The sequence below is a fragment of the Brienomyrus brachyistius genome, chromosome 7, assembly GCF_023856365.1.
Source record: "Brienomyrus brachyistius isolate T26 chromosome 7, BBRACH_0.4, whole genome shotgun sequence".
In the NCBI taxonomy this organism is placed as follows: domain Eukaryota; kingdom Metazoa; phylum Chordata; class Actinopteri; order Osteoglossiformes; family Mormyridae; genus Brienomyrus; species Brienomyrus brachyistius.
In genome coordinates this window covers 28,812,449-28,834,616 of record NC_064539.1, presented here as the reverse complement: position 1 = coordinate 28,834,616, position 22,168 = coordinate 28,812,449, and the positions used below count along the sequence as shown (strand labels likewise).

The following is a 22,168-nucleotide window of genomic DNA, read 5'->3' as shown; positions in this document are numbered from 1 at the left end:
TTAGCCGTAATTACATAAAGTTTATCTGTTTAAACTTCATTAGCGGGTGGGCGTTTGCTCCACCTGACTGCCTTCCACTAAGCCATTGTTAATGAACAGATAATCCTCAACTCCGATTCATGATTGTCTTACAAAACAAACGATTTTTTTTTTTAATACCAGCAGCTGGACCACAGTGGGGGCCCCACACCCCAGCTCCCCTCTGCACCCTCGCTTCTTCCGACCTCGTGCACCTCTGAAGCTTGCGGTAGCTTCGCTCTTGCATGCCGTTATTTGGCGTGGACGGCAGCTACAAGTTTAGCGAAGTTTGACATAAATCCTTGGACCATGGGGGAAATTGAATATGTATGAGCTGAAACACATATGACTTGGTGGGCATATTAATATTCTTGTCACTGGAGCTTTTCAAACTTTCAAGTCGATGATTTGAATGAGTCCACCCTCGAGATTGCACAAAACAGGGCAAAAGAATATTATACATAATTAAATGCGGGTACCTAAACTATCCATTTACCAGACAATCAAGATGAATCTTCTATTTAACTGCCACCCAGAATAATAAAATAAATAAATCAATAAATAAATTAACCACACACTTCTGGCATATGCAAGGATGTGATAGTCTAGTGCATATTTTCAGAAAATATCCAGTAAATTAATTAACTAATCCATGAATGAATCCACCAATTTATTTTTAAAGCAGTCTGGATATTCCAGTGCTCTAAACAAATGAATTTACCCAAAACTATGGATGGGACGATCGCACGCATGCAGATTAATCCCTTTTATTTAATTATAGTGGATTAAGTCTTACCCATTAGTTTGTCTTCTGTGTTTTTTGCATTGTTATTAGAGTAGTTGTGTTAATATTACTGTGCATACTTGTATGAGCCAACACAGACAAACATTTCTGCCTCTTTTCCCACACCACGTTCCTGTCTTCTGCCACCAGCCTAGATTAGCTCATACGAGGGCAGGAACTGTGCGTGACTCATCTGGATGACCAGGGGGAGTCCGGCGGCCCACGAAAAGTGCCATTGACGTCACACGCCCAGCCACATTCTCAGGCGACGCATTCTGGGGAATCAAACTGCATAATGCAGGGAGGCTGATCGCATCAAGGTCTGCGGATGCTGATTGTTGGTAAGTCTGTCTGTCCTGATCATGTGACCAAAGAACAAACAACAGTAATCCATCCATCCATTATCCAAACCGCTTATCCTTCTGGGTCGCAGGGGGTCCGGAGCCTATCCCGGAAGCTATGGGCACGAGGCAGGGAACAACCCAGGATGGGGGGCCAGCCCATTGCAGGGCAACAACAGTAAGAATACTAGTGCCTCAAATGGCTTAATTGCACAAGCAAATACTGTAAGAGTTATAACATTTGCTGACATTTTATCTTTAAGCTTGAATATCCATCCAACCTCCAACTGGTTATCCTGGTCAGGTTCAAAGGGGGGCCATCTCAGACAGCACAAGGCAGGGGGCACCCTGGACAGATGCCAGTCCATTGCAGGGCACCCACACACACACACACACAATCAGACACTACTGACAATTTAGAGATGCTAATTAGCTTATCTGCATGTCTTTAGGCTGTGGGAGGAAACCAGAGTACCCCCAAGAAAACCCTTGTGACACAAGGAGAACATGCAAAGTCCGCAAACAGAAGCCCATTTGAACTCTGGGAGATGTGAGGCATTAGTGCTACCAGCTAATGCACAGTGCTAAGTGTGAACATACCGCCTCTCCCCGGGTTACGATGGGGTTACATTACGATAAACCTATCGTAAGGTGAAAATATCGTAAGGTGAAAATGCATTTTGGTACACCTAACCTAACGAACATAGCCTAGCCTAGCCTTATGTTGAAAAAAAGACTGAAATCCAGTAGCTGGTTTTCAAATTGCCAATATAGCCTATGGATGTATGAAGTTATTGAGCTCCACTATCTGCAGACATAACTGGTATAAAATGATAGTTTTGATGCCTTATAAGAATAAAACAGCCGCAGTAAGAGCAGGCACAGAGAAATGCATGCCTCGCATGCCCTGGCTTAAACATCGTTAGCATTTCGTAGGCTTGGGATGGTCGGCAGGTGGGGATGAGATGCCTTCAGACAAACGCGGATCTATTCTCGGTCTTTGCGTTTCGCTCCCTGGCTGTTATATTTTGGTCCGCAGTCACATCGATTCAGACCCGGCGAATCTGGCTCGTGTGCAGGCATCATGTCTAATAAGTGGCAAACCGTACCGTGTTAAATTATTGAGCGAGTCTGTCAAGCATGCGGTGGCGGAGAGGGGCCGGGCGTGAGCGTGACAGGGCTGAGCCGGCAAAGCTGCACGCCTGGCAAGGCGAGCCGAAAGGTCGGAGCCGCGGTTCGACGCGGGATGGGGGCTCACGGACGCGCCCGGCTGACGGTGACGCGTGCGGCCATGTCGTGCCAGGGGAAGGAACAAGATTGAATTATTAATTATGATAACCATGGCGACAAGAATGCTTTCCGTCAACGGCAGCCATGGCGTTAATTTAGGGTCACGCTTGAGCAAACAATATAATTACAGGTGGAATGTGCCGAGGGGGGAGAGGTGAGCGTTTGACTGTGGTTATGGTCTGGAATTGGGCAGCTGACGCGATCCAACACTGTCATGGACTACCGGTCATGGGTTAAGTTGGTGGAGCATATACCCTTAGGGACCTCGTACCCTACTGAGCGTCTGACCCATAGTAGGCGTGTTAAGTGCTGGGCTGAACACAAAAAATGCTGATAAAAATACATACATCCCTCTATTCATCTATGCTACAGAAAACCGTGTATCCAGTACCATGTGAGGGGAGCCTGGAGCCCATCTGGGAAGCCCAGGCGCACGGCAGGGATGCCCTGGATGGGGTCTGTCTATTGTACAGCACACGCAAAATGTGACACACTAAGGCCAACTTAAAGGCATAAATTCACTTAAATGCATATTTTTGTCCTGTGAGAGGGAACTAGAAGAAAACCACACAGAACAATTAAGAAATAGCCTGATAAATGTACTGTATAAATGTTTCAATAAATAAATGTAACCTCCTTTTCTCATTTCTGCAGTAATTAGGGTAGTCTGCAGCACTTCCCTGCTCACCTGGACTTATTCACCGCCTGTTGAATTGTTTGACCCACACTTGACCAGGAACTTTCTGGAACACCAGCCGGACGACTCTGCGGTCAAACTGAATCATTTCATCCCAATAAAAAAATGAAAAAGTTGAAGAAGAACAAATATTAATTATAATAAATGCAGCTCTTGCTGCACCCGAACTTCTGACTTTTTGACTTCGCCACACAAGAATAGAACAAAGAGCGTAGATTGTTGGGCGCTGGAATGAAGCAGCGTATTATCTTTAAGCTGTGACGCGCGTTCCGCTGGCCTCTGCATCGCTGGCATAGCTCGCATTGGCCGCTCGCGGCGTTTACAGCACCACGCATGTCTGGGATGCCTCACCTCCTACTGCAGAATGTGGCACAGGCTGGGTCCATTTGCATCTGCGATGTCATGATCCAGGAGAAGCAAGGCATGATGGGCCGCTGGCAGACGTTAGAAAAAAGCAAATGCACAGATTAATGCCATAATATTTAAAACAGGCTAATATGCACAAATACATTTAATCAGAGGTGGAAAGTTCAGCTCCAGAAAGTAAAAATCGGACCAAAGTTTGGCTTCAACCAATCAGCTGAGATTAAAGGTCACAGTCACAGAGGACTCAACTGGTTGGTTGAAACAAAATCTTGGTCTGGATTTGTACTTTCTAAACCCGAACTTTCCAGCTGTGAATTTAATGTTGTTCTTGGTTACTGACACTACTAATACTTCCATATTGACACGGGAATATGTGTCTTTAAAACGGGCCTTTCGAATACGCCTCCGATTAGGTTCCCTGGACAACAGCGTTTCAGCCACATTTGCGAGCCTGGATTCCGGCTCGCCGCTGAACGCTCGCTCCCCAGCCAGCCCGCAGATCGAAGACCTGAAAGACATCCCCACCAATTGACACAGTCCAGAGTAAAAAAGAACGAGCAAAACAAAAGTCTATTCATGGTTGAATCCTCTTATAGACTCGCCCATCCCCCTCTTAAAACAAGAAAAAAAGAAGGGAATGGAGTAAGAAAGAAGGAGGAAAAAATGGATGAAGGTTAGGACAAATGCCCCATGCACATGGAAATATGGCGTGTGAATGTCAGCCCGCCGTTATGTGTGTAAGATTCCTGAATTGATTTTAATGACTTTACGCGTTACCAGCATGTATGTGCGATATATTCTCCAGTACTGACGTGAATTTTAAACGGTATTTATTTCACAGTGGTTGCCTAACAGCAAATTCCTGACGAACGCTATCTGATAGATTTGCTCGCTTTCTGCAACAGGGAGGCAGTAAACCACCCCTCCAGCCTCGTGGTCTTAGCCAGTCATGCCATTCTCTCGCCTTCCAGAAACTTACAGAGACACTCGCACATGCAGCCATTCTGCCTCATAGTGGAAACTCACAGGACTGTGTACTTGGTGAATACAATGAACTCTCCCCATTTGCTTAAATTCATGCATATGCATTTAATTACCATTATTGCCCAAACGACATCTAATCATATATATATTATTCTTTATTCTTTTAAAAGGTCACAAACAGTGTCCACTATGCGTTTTCAATACTGCCACAATATACAATAAAACAATGTATTTCTGCCATACACAGTACTTTAAATCATTGCCCCAAAGGTCAAGAGAGCAGTTTAAAAAGTCTCAAATCTGGCAACCGACCACCAAATAGTGCATTTCACGAATTCGACTAGTTCCATGGATGCATTTTGTGCTCTCGTTCATGTCTTCATATCCTCTCCCACGTCCAGCCAAATTACACTGCCCATCGCTGGGGGCTGTGCTATCCCGCAGCGTTGCCTGGTATTGTTCCTCAACAACCCATAAATCCGTACAAATATGCTAAAAGCAGAATCTGTGTCAAAGGTCAGCAAAGGCTATCCTCTGGCCCCTCTCGCCAGATGGAACCTTTTATTTTCCCAGGCTGCCAAAGAGAAATCTCACAGCTTCGCCGTTTCATGGTGCAAAGCCAAACTTATACGCTCTGGGGGCCAAAACAAAGATGGGACCTCTCCCTCTCCGCATATGATTCCCGTTCGGGGAAAACAGGCGGGCAGACATGACCTCGGAGTGCTAAAACGGGCTGAGAACTTCAGGGGTCTGCCGTTCCTCTCAAGAACATGTGTTTTGGACAAAACGCTCAGTTAAAAAGCACCCAGTGTTTTTATTTTAAATATCTCAGCCTGGGCCAACGATCATGCATGCGTGGGTGATTTAAAAAAATATATATATATTTTAGTATTTCCTGACACCATAAGTCTCAAATTTATCTCATTTTATTAGATTTTTCTTTAAGCCTTCAGTAACAAGACAGGAATGAAGACCCTCTAATGAACAGGACATACAAATCTGTTCGTATTTTACCTAGAAGCAGAAATTATTTGCAATTAGTTTCCAGAGAGCAGAGGAATCTTCATGTCAATAAGGCATATTGTCCTGGTGAAGATGGAAGCCAAAACAAGCTAGTAATCTTGGGTTTTCCCTTGGACATAAAATTTTGGTTTATTTTATCCATAGACAATGCAATAAGTTGAAAATGGGGCTATGCTTTATTCTGATAGCCCCATTCAGCCGGGCTACCAGACTCCCATTCAACTAACTATTAGCAAATAATTTGCATGTTTAGTCAAGTGCAGCTGCCAGTCTGATGCCGATAGACTACATATCTGTAGTCATTCAACAAATCATCCGTAAAACTCTGGCTTGTCTCACTAGCTTAATTGTCAATAGTGGAAGGAAAATGGAGTCTGTAGGTTCAGATTTACGTTCGATTATTTGGCAGACGCTTTTATCGAAGGCAAAATACAATTGAGAAATCATGGGATTTGAACCCACAACCTTCTGATCTGAGTCCTAACCTGTGCACACCTCTCCAGCAATGCCAAGAAGACTTGGCCAAGAAGAGCAATGACAGAAAAATTGTTAGTTTTCCTGCTTCGTTTTTCCCGCTTAGCGATCGATGTGAGTCGGCGGAGACGAGCCTGCTGGCTCATCGTGGTGGGGGCGGACTCCGTCTGTGAACCAGAGCGCCCACCGCTTCTCAGCGGAACTTCCGAGACCTTGGCCAGCCCCCCCTCCCCGTGAAAGGCGGACGCGGTGCGACCGCAGCCGTGCGGGGGGGGGTTCGAGGACCGAGGCAGCCGCGGTTTCAGAGAGTCAGCGCCAAGCTCACAATAAGCAGCTGCGAGTCTGTCGGAGCGTGCAGGGGGACACACGGGAAAATAAAAAAGAATACGGGCCTGTTCCCTGCTTGGAAAGTTTTGATGGAAAAACCTTGAGGAAATGCATATCAAAGAGATGATATCATTCCCGCTGGGAATGTGGGCTTAAAGTTTTTAATAAAAAATGCCCTTGTGAAACTTACATGTATATGCAAGGTTTAAATGAAGTAGAAAGTGCTTTAAAGATGTACCATCTAACCAGATGCTACACAAAGCGGCAGTTAACAGGGACAGCTGCGGAACAAGAAAAACAGCACCCCCACCCTCACCCCCACCCCTCACCGCATGTATTCTTCAAGGAAATATCTGTGTATTTGTCTTCTTAAATACATTGTACTGCTGACACAAGATATGTACAACTGATAAATAATTCGAAACAAATTTCTTACCCGTTTTATCTCCCCCCCCTCCAAAATGAGTGCCTCTCTGCTAAGCATATCAGGTTTCATTCAGACGTCGGAACGCTTACCGGAATTGTCAGTTAAATAAAATAGTGCCGACCACCTGAGGTCTTCTATATCAATATCAATAAAGGGCTGTTTGTTTAAATCCCTAAATCTGTCCCTTCCCACAAGGAGCTGTGACATTGAGTGGGCTAACGCGCGCGGTCAGGGGGGAGTTTTAGCATCGCTAAAACCAGACACGAGATTCATCCGAGGAGAAATTCAGCTCTTTGTGGCTCACAGGCTCAAGCCTACAATAAATAATGCCACAGGCCTCTGGGTTAGCTTGCGATTGTTATATTTTATGATACGACGGAGGTCTAAGAGGGCCTACGGTGCATGGAGGTGCTTGTAAGCCTCACTACCGCTAACAACCTCTATACTGCGGGGGAAGCCGTTCTCCTGGGGCAAATGATTAGTATAGCACTAGCTCAGGTCCCAGATTCCTCAGACGAGCAGGAAAACTTGCAAGTGCATCAGCTAAACGGAACAGCGTTTGGCACCCACTGTTTATTATTGGTTAAAACTTAAAAATACCATGTAGCGTTTTGCAGGGAGCCTGGACCCTATCCCAGGCAGCACAGGGCAGGGGTACACCCTGGATTGGATGCTAGGCCAACTATAGCTTTGCAGGATTTTAATAACACACACACGGCATGTCATCTTTCTGGGATTAGAATGAACGACCCTTTTTTGTGACAAACCAGCATAGATTCTTAAGCGGAGCAAGAATCTTTTTGTGCTTCTGATGGGAAAAATGACATCAACCAGTAATGAAATATGGATAAATATTTATAAATGTATTGAATCGATACAGTACCTTTCTTCAGTATGGCAAACACACCGAGAAAAATGAACGGAGACTGAGAGGATAATTCTTGGGGTAACGATGCTATATGATAATATACCTGACAATAAACAAGCGGACAAACACACACAGATGAAAGTCACCAGGTAACACAGTTCTGGGTAAAGCAAAGGGCAGAAGATGCACCCGCTTCCCCATCCCCTGTCAGCAGGCATTTGGATTCACCCTGAGTCGTCCCAACTGGTAACCATTAATATAATTTCCTTCACCCCTCCCCTTCTTGGCTTTTGCATTTTGCAATATTTTTGATATATTCTCTGGGCTGATAATCCTGTTAATGTAGCTGTTGTCGATGCTATATTTATTCGCGCTTAATCTTCGCCGCTGACGTACCCTCTCCTTTGTCCCTTGGCTGACCCCCCGTTCACATTCTCTCCATCTGAGGCCCAAAAAAAAGTGTTACAAAGCACGTTTTGGGACAAGCTGGTTCACGGTGCAATCTTGAAAGGTTCAACTGGAGTCCCCATGGTATGATTCCATGATATAAATATACAGTAGGTCAGGTGACCTATTGGCATCTATCACTGTCATCCAATCTTTTTTTTTTTTTTTTTAAAAAAAAAAAAAAAAAAAAAAAGCATGTATCTCTGTATTTACTCCAACTGAAATGCCTTAAAAATCCCCTCGCAAAAATTTCTGAAATTCTTAGCTTAGACATTTCCATGAACAGACAGTGCAGGTATTGCACATTAAGACCTGCTGGCTTGCTAAAGATGTGCGATGGTGTGTTTTTACACAATTATTATTGTGTTATTATGTAATAAATTGTATGTAACATATATTATGTCATACAAATCTCTGTGTGTTCAGTGGATGCCAAATGGTTGTGGTCCTCTCAGTGTGACAGGAGATTAATACCCTGGCACTTCGTCATTCCAGACACAGTGTGTAGCTGGACCCATAACTGATATAATAAATCATAACCAGAAGTCGGGGAGATTAAGGCTGGTCTCTCCACTTCCTCTATGGTCAACCGCTATGACTGCATATCAATCCCATGACAAGACCACAATTTAAATGAAATTTCAGGTTGGATATCAAAAGAAGATAAAGTAGAAATTAGGTTGAGTATGAGTACAGTTATATGCACGTCTACAATAATAAAGATGAAAAAAGACTCTTTACATTATCCTGATGCAACATATATAAAGATCACTAGAAATAATTTGGGTCAGTTAAAATATAATCCCACCTTGCAAGACTTATTTTCTCATAATAATATATTTTTTCATCACAGGATCAAATAGGTGTGACTGATTCCTGATACTAACTTGCATTTATTAAATTAAATTAATTGCAATTTGCCGTAACATTACAGCGCAGTCGTAGGAAAAGTGTGAATCTGACCCTTCTCCGTTTCTCATTGATGAGCAAAACGCAATTCTAACAACTAACCCTAATCCAGGCCCTTATTCAGGTCTTACCAAAATGCTCCAGTTACGTACGTAGATACTGCCCATAGATTTAAGCCAGAAAAGTTTAAGTTTCAAACCTGCTAACTTATTCACAGCTCTGCCTGTCGACGATTAAATGTCGATATGCGTGGGGTTTATAAACCTCAGCTGGGCTTTATTAGTGTACCACCATATGCCGATTTATATTGCTGAAGAAATCCGCACTATAGGTAGCATGTATCCTACATCATATCCTACATTATAACTAAGCCCATAGCTTCACTTCTGTGGAGGTACGTGTCAGGCAACAGCATAGGGTACGCGGCTACCGACTGCATCGTTTCAAAACAGAGGAATAAATCGGCCTTAAACGTGAAGGGCTAGCTAAGCGCTACGGCACGGGAACGCTGCCGAGCCTCAGCCTAGCAGCAATGCAGGCCCCAGAGCGACACAAGAACGTGACACACAGCCCCCACCCCCCAGCGCCCCGTATTAATAAAAGCGATGAAGGATTTCGGAACCCAGAGAAAGCTATGGAAAATATCTCTCAGCCAAGGACGTGGCACCAGATGTGCAGTGACTTATGGCAGCAATCGTAGGTGGCCGACGCTGAGCTGTGGGGCCTTATTAAGTTAGGCCGCCATCCAGCACTCTGGACTTATTAAGCTGTCAGGAGTCGCCGTGATTAAAACCAAAGAAAGGTCAGCGATGAACCTACAGCTCTGCGCCTGTCGCATATTTTCTTACAGGCCTGCGGGACTTAATGAGCATTTCGTACTTGATATGTCTCCAAGGGGGTTACAATAGACCTTCTAGATCAAACTTCAGATAGGTTTTTTGTTTAGTTCACTCACTTTGCCTTAACGTTTCTTTTTAAAATTTCAACTAAACTGTTTACCCTGACCAGGATCAGCGGTAAAAAGATGGATGGATGTAGGTTTAGCACTAGCTGTTGCCATGTATTATTAACAGTTGGAGAACGAATATGTTAACATACGGAAAAATGGAGGGGGGGTGATATTTCAGGCAGCGGCTGGGACACAATACTGCCCACAGGGACAGTCAGCAAGACGAGTCCATATTGACAGCTGTTTGTTGATTTGTTTTTCCACAGGAATAACAACAAGTTGAATTTAGGCTGAACATGAATAAAATGTGTCACATTCACGTTTTCCTGTGGCAGCGATCAGATCGAGAGTCTTACACTCACCGAGCTGATCTTCATCCACCTGTCAGGGAGGAGGGGCGTCACATTCAGGAAAGTTAGGCAAAAACGCGATTAGAGATCGTCCACAGCGATACGTTATTATAGTACCAGACATGGACACTGAAGTAAACAAAGTCACACGTGCTTATAAAATAAAACTGAGGCAAGGACCAGAAACACAAATTCATCACAATATTAAACACAGCAGCGATAAAAAGCTGAGGCATAGACCTGAAATGTTAGTTTTACGCATTTTGTTTTTTTTTTTTATAAATGTTGTAAAATGCAGCATATTACTGTAGACTGATGAGAATTTCCATAGCCCGCATTTGTGTCCAGTTCCCGTAAAAACTTTAGGTTGTCAGCTAGTTGACAAAGAACAGTAACAGATAAGTGAAGAACAACAACAAAAACATAACGGCTGTGGGGAGGGCTGGAGGGTTAGGGTGCACAAGAGCGAGACCACAGTCAGCCGATGAGCCGGTTTGGTCACTTGACCTGGACCCCGGACCTCAGACCCATTCCGCAGGTCTACCAGCCCTGGTGCTCATTCCCTTATGAGCTGATGCAGAAGTGGCACCCTCTCGATCGAGGTCCTCTCCACCGTTTGTTAAAACCATTCATCCTGATTCTTCCTCCCTTCTTCATATAACGAGGTTTAGCTTGCCGTCCCACCAATGCCTATCAACGGCAAGAGGCACGCCTTATTGTAACAATACTATTTCAGATTTAATTGGATTTATTTAGCATCTTAATTATAGTTTCTGTTTTCGCTTCCCACTATTGTACCTGTTCTCTTTTGTTCCCTTAATTTAAATACTAACTCAAGTCGGACTAATTAATAAGAACAAGCACACAATTAGGCATAGTCATTTGCTTTTATAGCATCTAATGCTAATAACATGACTGCATATCAATGTCACTTGACCCAAATTTTATTTCCTTCCCTTTCTTGACTGGGACTTTTAATCCGAGGCACTAATATGAAATGCAGAAAAACTCCATAAAACTCCTCGCACTTGAGAAAAGGTTCACTACTTCACTACTGAAGAAGTACGGACATTACTTGGTTAAACGTAATTATTTCCCGATCTTGATAACACACATGGAATCCATTAATGTTCTGCTTAGCCTTCGATGTTGTTTTTATTATTAGTATTTTTTAATTGTGCTCCCATGACGAACCCCATCCCCACCCATCTGCTCCAAACCACTATTCCCACCATCGGAAGAGAGTCTGCTTCTAGTTCACACGCTTTGGGGAAATCCCACACCCTTAATGGGACGGCGTGTACGGAGGATCTCGTCTCAGACCTGCCTGCTCCAGGGTTTGCCGGCTGGGTACAGGGATCCAGCACTGCTGTGATCATGGGTATCAGGCATCCGCGTCTTCCTGTTCCTCCGTGTCCTACATAAAAGCCACGTTTTACATAAGCCATTCTGTTTACTCATTTTTATGCGAATGTTTTTATCAAATGCGTTTATGCCCTAACATTTCCCCCAAAAACTAAGAACAAGAAGCATTTTCTCATCGCTCATTCAGGATTTTCAGAAAAGAGGCTGAGTGCCTTAATTACAGTCAATAATTTAAAATATTAATAACTCTATGCAGCCAAGCTTGGGAGCAGATCCCCTGAAGAATTAAAGCAGGAAATAAGTTTTGTACTGGCTAGTCACAAGGAATTTTTAGTTTATGATTGATTGATTGATCAAATGCAATAATAATTTATATTCTCGTTAGTGTACTTATTTAGAAACACTGCTAGGTCCTGCAGCTGATATTCAAATGTAGACTGATGTCAGTACGTCAGAACACAGGTGAAGGATCTAGTTGTCATGATTCTTCTGTTGTCTTTTGTCTGTTGTTCCCGTCTCCTGCAAGCACAATCCACTTTTTTCTTCAGCGACTTTCATTCATCTGTCAGCATTATCAGGTAAAGGCGTATTAAGATCTATCTGCATTTTGAAAAGCCGTCTCATTATTCCCAGAATGCTTTACTCTGCTTGTGAGAAACAGGAGGGGAAAAAAAGCCTTTTAACGTTAAAACTTCAGTTACCTGACTCAAATTGCCTGAAGCGCGATGAACTGCCACAAGTGCGGAAATGTTTCCGACACACGTCGCTTTTCACATTAAGCAGGAACGCTCCTGTGTTCAGCTTTTAAATTGTCAGTTTAAATATTTAAAAGACGTTACTCACTATGCACGGTGTCTCAGGCTCGGGGCAAGAAAACCAGGCTTTCACCTCATTCTCCTGACAAAATGCTTGCAAAAAAAGATTTTTATTTCCAGAGTAGATGCATTTTATAACGGAACAAAAGATTGGCAGTAAGTGTTGTGGGGGGGCTGACAACTTGACCATTTTGTACACACCTGAATTTAATTGCCTGCAATGACTTGAGTTTAATGTAGTTAAATATATATATATAATTAATCCCCTTTCAGAAGACAGGACGATGTAAGTTGATGTCAGTTATGACTCTTGGCACAGAGGCAGCATTTAATTCAGTGCCGGTGAACCAAACTGTTATGGCTAATCAGAGCTGCTAATATTCTCTCTGTGAGCCAATGAGCAACAGTCAGCGGTTATTTGCAAGCTGCCAGGGCCACAGCTAACTTGCGTCGTTCTGCTACTGGTTCTCTTTTTGAACCATAAGTACTTTTAAACATTCTCATTTTTATCTCCTGGGGCAAATAGCCCTCTTTTCCAGAAGTTTGCCTTTGCACAAATCCCAGTAAAATAAAACAAAAAGCAAAAAAGTAATGTGTATAAAATTTGGTTGTTATCCATCCAGCTTCCATAATTCCTTATTAATTTTGGCATTATTAATTAATGCCAGTCCATCACAGAACACAAGGCCTGCGATGCCAATATGACACAGGGCACAAGACCGGGACAGCTAGAATGCGATGCCAGTCCAGGGCACACACTCACACACACTAAGGGGAATTGAGTGACACCTCTTCACCTTGCTGTTTGTCTCTAAATTGCTGGAGGAAACCCATTCATGGGAGGACATGCAATCTGCAGACACACAGGCAGAACTCGAACCCAAAACCCAGCAATGTAACGCCCTTGTAATGTAAAGCAGTTACCTTCCCTCCTCAAACATCCGCCAGGTGTGAAGCAGTCACTCCATGCGGAATTAAGATTATAAGGTCTTATAAGGATTATAAGGATTATTATTTACTTCACATTTATTTTGCAGATGCTTTATCCACAGCAACTTTTTTGAGAAAGTAGAGTCAGCCGGTCCCTGGAGCAATAGAGGGTTAATGCTGTACTGTTATTGCTTATCTATGTATGCTTTTCTCCCTTGTCTGACCTGTGCTTGGGCGGTAGCCTTTTTAGCCTTTAGCCCCTTGTTTTGGAGGTCAATCTTGTCATTCCTGAGCATGACATCTGAAGGAACCAACCATAAAGGTTATAGTTTCCATGGTATAGTGGTTGTCATGTGAACCCAATATGTGAAAGGGCCTCGGTTCAAAACCAAGTGGATATCGACCTGCATTTTGGGAGCAGTGTGTGGGTTAGGGTTCTGTGTGATCAGAAGGTTGTTTGTTTCAGCCTCAGTAGAATAGTCACATCGACTGGGCCCATAAACAAAGCCTTTAAGGCCCGCTGACAAGCTCCTGGGCTGCTAGATTAATGACCTGGCCCTACGCTTGGGCCCAAGTTTCACTCTGATTTGTCTGTATTTATGTGTGTGAGTGCCTCAAAGAAGATGCAGGATTATTTAATTTCAGGCCAGCCAGTAGGAGGCGCTGTCCTGTGATCCTGGGATCCGTCCAGCCTAAAGTACAGCCACCGCGCAGGACTGACGAGATCCCGGGAGGTCCAGGTGGAAGTACATCAAGCGAACCATGAGAGCAGATCTGCCAGTCCCGGTTCCCGATGGAACTTGCATCCACAGGTTTTCACTGCGATCCGTTCCCACTGCTTAATTGGTATAATTACCAGTTAATTACCTATACTATTTTTACAGATACGTTCCCCCGAAAGAGAATGTTAAATATACATTTATTCAATACAAGACAAAATTTACCAGGGCAAACCTTTTTTTTTGTACTCTCTTTTTTTAATGTTGGAAATACTTTAAAAATACTATTACTTAAGTAATTAAACAAGGATGTTCTAGAATAATGTGGCCTGAAAGGATACAGGAAGCCCTGCTGAGAAATTATCCAGCTCACAAGTTCCTGACGTTCCAAAGAAAGGCGATTGAAGACAATTTAAATATATATATATATATATATATATAATTTTTTTAAAAAATCATTTTGAGTTCAGTTTTGAAGGACAAGCAAAAAGATAATCTTTCTCAGAGTTTTAAGTGCTTTTCTAAAAGTGATTAAAAACACAGAACACCCCCCCCCCCCCCACCAAATGATGGTTGGCGTTGTCAGGTGTGATTTGAATAGCGTGGTGCTAATTCCCCAGCAGGGGGGCCGTGAATTCGGGTGGGGGGGGGTGTTCCTGTAGACAATGACTCCCTCTACACCCTGCCTCAGGGCCCCTCCCTGCCCCCCCCACTCAATCACACTGTTTATTTCCAGATGCTGCTATAGAAACAGTAAACAGAACTTTCTATTTTATCCAAGTACTCATCTGTATGGACAGGACAGTCTGCAGGAATGTGGCTTAAATGATCTATAGGAATTCATATCTTTTCCATGGCTCCTAATAGTCCCAAATAATAATAATAATAATCTGAGATGGGCTGGCCCCCCACCCTGGGTTGTTCCCTGCCTCATGCCCATTGATTCCGGGATAGGCTCTGGATTCCCCACAAGCCAGTAGGATAAGCGGTTTGGAAAATGGATGGATGGATGGATAATAATAATAATAATGTGTTGTGTATTGTCAATGTAATTTAGTATTATAATATGACATACACACACCTCACCCAATTATTAGATAACTGTGCATTCTTTGGAAGCTGAACCCGCACTTTGATGTCTGGCCCAACGCCTTTCTACAAACATACACACACGTTTGTATTCATAACTTTGTGGGGACCATCCATTCATTTCTATGAGTATAGTTCTGTTCCCAATGATGATGACCTTAACCTTAAACAAAATACAAGACATTTTTATTTTTTTAATTACAGTCACAGATGTGGCTCCCCCAAAAACGGTCCCCACAATGTGAAAATGAGGGCAGCAGTGGCTTGATGGTTAGGGAAGCGCACTTGTAATTGAAAGATCGCCGGTTTGAATCCCTGACCAGCAAGAGACCACTGAGGTTCCCTGAGCAAGGTGCCGCCCCCAAGCCCTGCCCCCCGGGCGCTGAATTAGCTGCCCCCGCTATGCCACAACGTCACATATGGGATAAATGCAGAGGACGCATTTCGTTGTGCTGTGGTGTATCAACACTGACCACTAAATAAAAATAACAGGTTTTTTGTCATATTGTGGGCACATTTAGTCCCCACAATGTAATTTACTGTACTTCTGATCCACACACACACCAGACACTGAGACAATCCCCAGCATCATGTAAACACCAACCTGTGCTGCTTTCACTTCTGCTAAGGCTGTCCTCAGATATCCCCCGTAAGCAGATTAAATGCACATCGCTTTATATAGCAGGCGGACTTTTGATCAGGGTGAGGGTTAGTGGATAAAGGGGAGGAGGATACAGGTGAGGGGTGATGGATGCAAAGCTGCTATTTGACCTCGGAAAGCAAGGTCATTGCATCTGCATAAGCTTGCTGAGCCAGGCTTAAGCCCCTATTACCCTCTGTGAGGATGACCCCCAGCCCCACACCGCCATTGTAGAGAAGCATCAACATCTAGCACGTCAAAACTTCTGCAGGAAGGGTGAGATGGGGTGGGCAGACCACGCAGCTCTGTCAGAAAGGGAGGGGCCACCCAACGCTGACATCCGTCAAATCCATGAATCAGCATTAGTATGTAAGAGGAGCATCCAGACCTTCTGAGCTGTTCGAACGTCTCGCTACCTGGATCACGAGGGTTCCTAAAGGTAAACGGAGGCTGCTTAATGGCGCCTACGCTCCCAAACGCCACGTAATACTCGTGCAAAATGAGTATTATACACATGGCACATCCTCCCCGGCAATGTTACGACATGAACGACGATATAAATAGCTACATCGCTAAGAGCCCACACATGTGATCCAACCTAGCAGGAATGCCTTAATGGAACCACAGACAAGGAGGGAAAAGACTAAAAGTTATACCTGGCTTTTTGTTAGCTGTACTGTGACAGATTTAAATATTCGGATAATCAGGGAGGTCAGTCAAATCGAACCTGTGTTTTAGTAATGACAGTAAATGCTGACTGTGACTCTCCCCCCCTCCACACACACACACACACACACCAAAGAAGTTGAGCATGGAAATGTTTTGAAGTTGTGCAGCGCTGACATGAAATATGTCCCCTGGAGTATTAAGGGAACGGCCAAACATGTGGGAGTACTTTTGCCCCGACATGAAAGAGATGGTATCCCTGTCGGGACGTGGGCGGCTCCCAAACCATGTTAGTTTTGACAGCTCTTTTTGCAATTTTGTAGCACATTAACCCTGAGGCCACTCCTTCTCTTAGAAGCTCTCGCTGTCACCTTCCCAGTCGTGAATGTTGACTGCCCAACTAATTGCACTAATAAATTCTCCATTACTGGTGCTGTGTTGGAGCGCCTTTCGTTAGAGCACTCCACTTTCCTCTGACAGTCACACACCGGTGTCCTACACCTCTCTGAGTGTAACTATGTGTTGGGTGCATGTGTGTGTCTTCGACAGGCTACCATCCTCTCCTGAGCATCGTCAGACTGTCACCCTGCTCTTCTTGTGAAAGGCTGCAGGATCGCCCTGTACCACAGATTCTGCTTTGAATATGAATGGATCACCCTTTTCATACGTACACTCTTATGCAAATGAATTGCAACATAGATAGACTGACCACAGTTAAGACAGACGTCACAGTCACATTAATTTATACTTATCGCATTGGGTCCAAATTTAGGATCTTGTGGACTGATAAAAATTGTACGGGAATAACCCAGGATGGGGTGCCAATCCGTTGCAGGAAACGCACAGCATTCATGCCTGTGGGGAATTTGTACTCCAGTTAAACTTAGCATGTTATTGGACTGTGGGGGAAACCAGAAAACCTGAAGGAAATGCCACAGAAACATGGGAAGCATTCTCAGACCATTCACTGGAAACATACATGGATTCACAGTCATACCACCCAGCTCTAACCATAACCCGAGCAGGCCTGCCAGTCTCTGGGCACAGTGCCTCTTCTCTCCATCCACCTAGCTCTAACCCGACCTGAGCAGGCCTGCCAGTCTGTGGGCACAGTGCCTCTTCTCTCCATCCACCTAGCTCTAACCCAACCTGAGCAGGCCTGCCAGTCTCTGGGCACAGTGCCTCTTCTCTCCATCCACCTAGCTCTAACCCGACCCGAGCAGGCCTGCCAGTCTCTGGGCACAGTGCCTCTTCTCTCCATCCACCTAGCTCTAACCCGACCTGAACAGGCCTGCCAGTCTGTGGGCACAGTGCCTCCTCTCTCCATCCACCTAGCTCTAACCCCACCCGAGCAGGCCTGCCAGTCTGTGGGCACAGTGCCTCCTCTGTCCATCCACTCAGCTCTAACCCCCCCCGAGCAGGCCTGCCAGTCTGTGGGCACAGTGCCTCCTCTGTCCATCCACTCAGCTCTAACCCCAGCCGAGCAGGCCTGCCAGTCTGTGGGCACAGTGCCTCTTCTCTCCATCCACCTAGCTCTAACCCCACCCGAGCAGGCCTGCCATTCTGTGAGCACAGTGCCTCCTCTCTCCATCCACCTAGCTCTAACCCTACCCAATCAGGCCTGCCAGTCTGTGGGCACAGTGCCTCCTCTGTCCATCCACCCAGCTCTAACCCTACCCAATCAGGCCTGCCAATCTGTGAGCACAGTGCCTCCTCTCTCCATCCACCTAGCTCTAACCCCACCCGAGCAGGCCTGCCAATCTGAGCACAGTGCCTCCTCTCTCCATCCACCTAGCTCTAACCCCACCCGAGCAGGCCTGCCAATCTGTGAGCACAGTGCCTCCTCTCTCCATCCACCTAGCTCTAACCCTACCCAAGCAGGCCTGCGAGTCTGTGGGCACAGTGCCTCCTGTGTCCATCAACTCAGCCCTAACCCCACCCGAGCAGGCCTGCCAGTCTGTGGGCACAGTGCCTCCTCTGTCCATCCACCCAGCTCTAACCCAGTCCTACCTTGTTTCAATTAATTTGTAAAAGGGTGTAAATGTTAAAAAACCAAGGGAGATCTTCCTGAAGCACTGAATATCGTTGTGAATATCACTGTGCTTGAAGGTTCCGGATTTTACGAGCAATAGCTTGTGAATATAAAGTCACAGGGAAGCTCGACTTTCGGTAAATAGCTGCAGATCAAAGTGAGACGGAAAGCTAAAGCATGGAATCATAATGCTGTCTTAAGGCTTCAGAACATTAAGCAGCTCCTTGCATGTAGAAGTCATTAAGCCCATCTGATCTGTTACGGCGCTTTCCAATGCTATAGTGGAAGGGACTAGGGGAGATCGACATCCAGACCTTCACAGTAATACATTTAACAGCTGCTTAGATTAATTACATGGAGCAAAAACAACAGATTCAAATAAATGTGATGACAGTCAGGCCAGGCATGTTTAAGTCCATATTGTTTCAAAGGTCATATCACAGTAGCATATAATGGGTTGAATTTAAGAGTTTTTAAAATTGATTATTGATTGCTTTCACTGTGATATGAACAAAATATGTCTAACAATCAAAACATTGTCTAAACTTAATATATAAACTTTAAAGTTATCGAATAGGTTACACAAACTTGACAAGTTGACTATATATATATATATATATATATACATATACATATATATACACACATACTCACACACACATACATATATACATTGTGTGTGTGTATGTGTATATATATATATATATATATATATATATATATATATATATATATATATATATGAGCATCCAGTTCAATCCGGATTTGGCTAGTTTCCCCATTTGACTAGAGCTGCCACTCCCGGCTCGACCTCTGACCCAGACCTCTGACCAATGGCCCTGCCATATCTGACCACTCACCTCTCAGGGGGCCACAAATTAATAGGAGTGTGGCTTGTTAATTGCATAAGCGAAAAGCTGAAGGATTCATCATCTCAGTCATGGCCAATGCTTCCCTTTGACCCCCGCCACCCCAAAAAGGCATTTCCCAAAGGCCCAATCTGCAATCTTCCTACACCCCCCCCCCATGTTTGCCATATAATTATTCAGCATCAAAGCTTAATCAAGTCGATTCCGCATTTTAAATGGAAATCAGGGGATTAATACGAGTATTCATCGTCTCGGACCTCTTGATGGCCTTCGGGTCCCGATCGAACCCGGAATATAAAGGGAGCTGACGGGGGGCCCTGATTGAATAAGGAGAAGCAGGCGACACTTTAAATTATAGCTGCCATTAGGCCATAGAGCCTCCAGATGAATACCTCACTTCCATATCTCTGCTTATGATACATTTTTCTTTATGAGCTTTCCATTAGGACAGATAAATACACGGCCGTGTACAACACGCGTTCATAGGCGGAGTAATTATATTTATGTCACATGAATAACAGCGACACTCAGCCGAGGCTGATTTACACGCCCGTCACGGCAGAAATAAACAGCTTAAATCACCTCTAACACGAATACACACCTACAAACACACTACTCTTGATCTTAGGTCAATGATGGCTGCATTTGTGAGGCTCTTCAAGTTGAAATGTTTAGCCAGGACTGGATAGTAACGTGACAAAGAGGCTGAGGAGTTTACAGTTTTATGTATTTAGCAGATGCTTTAGTTTTTTTTGTTAAAGCGGGGTCAGTCAGTCCCTGGGGTAATTGGGGTTAAGGGCCGAGCTCAAGGGCCCAATGCTGGCATCACTTTGCCGACCCTGGGATTTGAACTGGTGACCTTCCGATTACAGGCACAGCATCCTGACCCACTGAGCCGCACACCGCCCCCTACTGGTAGCACACAGGAAGCTGACACGCACAATGTCCAAGGTTAACAAATCAACAACAGACATATTATGCACTCAAATAAAAAAAACATTAATGGTACATATCTCTGTTACCTGCGATGAGCTGGCGTTCTGTCCAGGGTCTCCCCCATCTGGTGTCCTGTTCCGCCACTGACCTTCTAGCAGTAGGAAGATGGATGGATGGATGGATGGATGGATGGATGGATGGAAGATACAGATAGATGAATGGATGATACAGTACAAAGTACTGTGCACTGTACTGATCCTCTACAGCTGTCTAACTTACATGTCACATTTTCTCAATTTACAGATGAACTGATCCAAAGCGACGTACAAATACAGTGTACAAGACGGACAAGTTCAGGCAATAAAACAGATGAGAAACGATGGGGTGGTATGTTTGAACTCTATTGTAAAAGGATTGCTTCTATGAAATGCTACAAAATATCCTCTGAGGATTTCTGGAAATTCATAAGAAGACACAACATACATACTAAGCAGGAAAGTTTACGAAACACATGCCAGGAAAAAGGCTGCAGTCTGTTTTGTGGGGAGGATATTTCACACTCTGGAGTAACGAGGAAAATCCCGGAAAGACCAAAAACAGACAGCATCATTACTGCCTGATAATTCAGATGTTAAACAGCAATTGTTAATTCTCACGTTAATGTTTTGATCCGAATGTTCTCGGTGGTGTTACTTTATATGGCAGCAGTACGTGTAGATTTCGCGGCGATCCTGCCGACATTGCCGCCCGCACGCCGCGATCTAACGTGACCTTTATCTGGCATTCCTGAGATGAACAGCCATATCAGCCAGTCCCAAAGTTACCAAACCCGCAGCGGCACTTCACATGATTTACGATGTCATTAATGTCAGGCTATCAGTGGACAAGAGCAAAAGAGACAACGGCAAGGCCCGCCTAAAAACAAATAGTTTTGATTAAATCCAAGGACATTCCGTCCGGCTCTCGGCGGGAAAGCATTCATCATCACTTTTGATTCTGACCATGCGGTTTTGACCTCTCCCAGCGTAAGCCTGAGCCGATACAGACATACAAAGTGGCCGTAAGTACTGTAGTCCAAATGCATTTATTTATATGCACTGGTCATTTCACTGATTATTTCGGGACGGAGCCCAGCCAACAAGGGCGAATGAGAGTGACTGGAATTGAACGCCGCTGGCATGGGATTCTGGGGCTGACGTTAAAATGGCCGCATGTCAGTTTTAGAGAATATAGGGACATTTTCAATAACACTAATATGAGTGCATTTGCGCTTTCAAGGTATCGCTATGCCTGACCATAATTAAGAATATGAAGCAAACCGTGATGTTAATATTAGGTCAATTAGCAGTTCTTTATTCCCATAGTGGGATGGCTAAAATGGGGCCAAAGAGGGACCCCCGATATGATTCGAAAGGTTGTCAGTTTTAATTAAAAGCACAGCTCCTTATCCATGACATTGAGAGATATATAAAGTATCTCTTACTTGCACAAATTACAAACCCTGTTATTCCATCTCCCACGCAGACAGAGGCGCGCATCGCTCACGATATCTGTACATGAGAACATTTGTAATATCACCCTCGGAGAATAATAAACAGACAGTAAAGATTGAAATTCTGACATAGTTTACAGAGCTGTAATCCAAACATCTGGTATGGCGTCGAGGGATTGGGGGAGGATTGCGGAGAATATGGGAGAAGCCAAACACCCCAGCGCCGCGCTGAAGTTCATCAAAAACCTTCCAGAAGGGTCTCAGGAAGATCTTTGGTTGACACACAGACGTCGCAACTATGCAGCTGCAATGTAAACAGGACAAGTCATCAATGTACTGCGTCCCTCTGACATTATAAGCA

General features: G+C 44.4%; 3 long non-coding RNA genes across 6 annotated transcripts; 1 reads left to right on the top strand and 2 right to left on the bottom strand.

Annotated features, from left to right (window-relative positions):
* Nucleotides 1–2,526: 2,526 nt before the first annotated feature.
* Nucleotides 2,527–20,449, bottom strand: LOC125746795 (uncharacterized). The gene is made up of 3 exons (XR_007399064.1): nt 20,402–20,449; nt 3,482–4,004; nt 2,527–3,209 (listed from the first exon to the last, which is right to left on the bottom strand). It is a non-coding gene; the product is annotated as an uncharacterized LOC125746795 (long non-coding RNA).
* On the bottom strand, nt 10,220–12,530 carry LOC125746793 (uncharacterized). 2 transcript variants are annotated; one of them, XR_007399059.1, is made up of 4 exons: nt 12,321–12,428; nt 12,010–12,138; nt 11,578–11,671; nt 10,220–10,944 (listed from the first exon to the last, which is right to left on the bottom strand). It is a non-coding gene; the product is annotated as an uncharacterized LOC125746793 (long non-coding RNA). The 2 variants fall into 2 exon arrangements; XR_007399060.1 differs by lacking the exons at nt 12,010–12,138; nt 12,321–12,428 and adding an exon at nt 12,463–12,530.
* Nucleotides 12,018–21,255, top strand: LOC125746794 (uncharacterized). 3 transcript variants are annotated; one of them, XR_007399061.1, is made up of 3 exons: nt 12,018–12,197; nt 14,010–14,176; nt 20,619–21,255. It is a non-coding gene; the product is annotated as an uncharacterized LOC125746794 (long non-coding RNA). The 3 variants fall into 3 exon arrangements; XR_007399062.1 differs by lacking the exon at nt 20,619–21,255 and adding an exon at nt 17,028–17,171 and having other exon boundaries at nt 12,077–12,197; nt 14,010–14,210; XR_007399063.1 differs by lacking the exon at nt 12,018–12,197 and adding an exon at nt 12,462–12,590.
* The last annotated feature ends 913 nt before the right edge of the window (nt 21,256–22,168 follow it).